At 34.6% G+C, this 2,011-nt stretch overlaps 1 non-coding gene across 1 annotated transcript; it reads left to right on the plus strand.

Moving 5' to 3' along the window:
* Positions 1 to 1,501: 1,501 nt before the first annotated feature.
* LOC133802938 (small nucleolar RNA R71) lies at positions 1,502 to 1,608 on the plus strand. Its single transcript, XR_009877681.1, has one exon. It is a non-coding gene; the product is annotated as a small nucleolar RNA R71 (small nucleolar RNA).
* The last annotated feature ends 403 nt before the right edge of the window (positions 1,609 to 2,011 follow it).

Consider the following 2,011-nt stretch of genomic DNA (forward strand, 5'->3'; position numbering starts at 1 on the left):
GTAGCTAAAAATGGTCTACCTAGAATGATGGGTATTTGAGCATGAGCATTTTCAACAGGTTGAGTGTCAAGAACAATAAAGTCCACAGGGAAATAGAATTTATCCACTTTAATTAAAACATCTTCTATAATACCTCTAGGGATTTTCACTGAACGATCGGCTAATTGAAGTGTTATAGAAGTTGGTTTTAATTCTCCTAGACCAAGTTGCTTATACACAGAATAAGGCAGTAAATTCACACTAGCTCCTAAATCAAGTAAAGCTTTGTTAATAAAATGATCGCCAATGATGCATGAAATTGTTGGACAACCGGGATCTTTATATTTCACAAGGCTTTTATGTTGAATTATGGAGCTAACTTGTTCAGTTAAAAACGCCTTTTTTGGAACATTGGTGTTTCTTTTAACAGTGCAAAGGTCTTTTAAGAATTTAGAATAGGCAGGAATTTGTTTAATGGCATCTAAGAAAGAAATGTTGATGCTTACTTGTTTGAAAACCTCTAAGATGTCACTATATTGGTTGCCTTTCTTAAGTGGAATTAATCTTTGTGGAAAAGGAGCTTTTGGGATGGAAGGAAGGACTTGAGCATCATCTTTTGAAATGTCATTTATGTTGGAACTTTGAGGTTGGCTTTGGTCTTTTTCAACTTGAGGTATGTAATCGGGTTTGACAATTTGTTTTCCGGACCTAAGAGTTGAAATAGACTTAGCTTCTTCTTTATGACTAGGGGCTCCTATTTCATATTGGCCTTTAGGATTTGGGATGGGTTGGCTAGGAAATCTTTCTTTTTCTCTCTCGGTTACAGCACTAGCAAGTTGACCCAATTGTGTCTCGAGTTTGGCAATGGATTGAGACTGATTTTGTAAGATTTGTTGGGTGGATTGCATGAACTGTTGTAAGGTGTCTTCTAAGGAAGGTTTTCTTTGTGGAGGGTAAGGTTGAATTGGTTGGGCATGATTTGGATTTGGCAGGTGGAATTGGTTTCCTTGATTCATTTGTGGTTGGTTTTGTCTCCATGAAAAATTAGGATAGTTTCTCCAATTTGGATTATATGTGTTGGAAAATGGGCTATCAGAAGAAGGTTTTCCATATGAATGTAAAGCATTAGCCTCTTCAGAAAATGTTTCAACAAAAGAAGGACATGATTGAGCATTATGAACTAGCACATAAAGAACAAACATCTTTTTTAGATTGCACATGAGAATTCATAGATTGACTTATTACTAAGGCTTCTACTTTTCTTGCTAATTTATCAAATGATGTTCTTAAATCACTTTCTTCTTTTATTTCATATTTTCCTTCTCTTTTCGGTGACGGGTTGGCTCTAGACCTAGGCTCAGAATAATTCCATTGTTGTGAATTAACAGACAATTCTTCAAGAGCGTCCCAAGCCTCTTGGCCTTGCAATTTTAAAAATTTTCCAGTATGCATAGATTGAATCATTTGTCGGTTTGAAGGGGTTAAACCATCATAAAAGTATTTCACAAGTCTCCATTTTTCAAAACCATGGTGGGGACATTTCAATAATAAATTTTTAAATCTTTCCCAACATTCATAAAATTCTTCGTTATCTTTTTGATAAAATTCGGAGATTTCTCTTCTTAAACTATCAGTTTTGGACATGGGGAAAAATTTAGCAAGAAATTTATTAAAAAGTTGATCCCAAGCAGTTATGGTTCCAGTTGGAAGTGAGTTTAACCAAGCTTTGGCTCTATCTTTTAAAGAAAAAGGAAACAACCTAAGTTTAACCGACTCATCTGAAAATTTTTGAAAACGAAAGGTTGAGCAAATTTCCAAAAAGTCTTTTACATGCATGTATGGATCCTCTCTTTCTAAACCATAAAATGATGGTAACAATTGAATGATTGATGGTTTAAGTTCAAAATGAGTGGCATTAGTAGTGGGCAAAACAATGCATGATGGAGCATTAGATGAAATTGGTGAAAAGTATTCAAGAAGAGTTTTTTCTTGCACAACATTAGTTTCTTGTTCCATTATGCTTAAATTTTCA

This window comes from Humulus lupulus, chromosome 9, assembly GCF_963169125.1.
Source record: "Humulus lupulus chromosome 9, drHumLupu1.1, whole genome shotgun sequence".
Classification (NCBI taxonomy): Eukaryota; Viridiplantae; Streptophyta; class Magnoliopsida; order Rosales; family Cannabaceae; genus Humulus; species Humulus lupulus.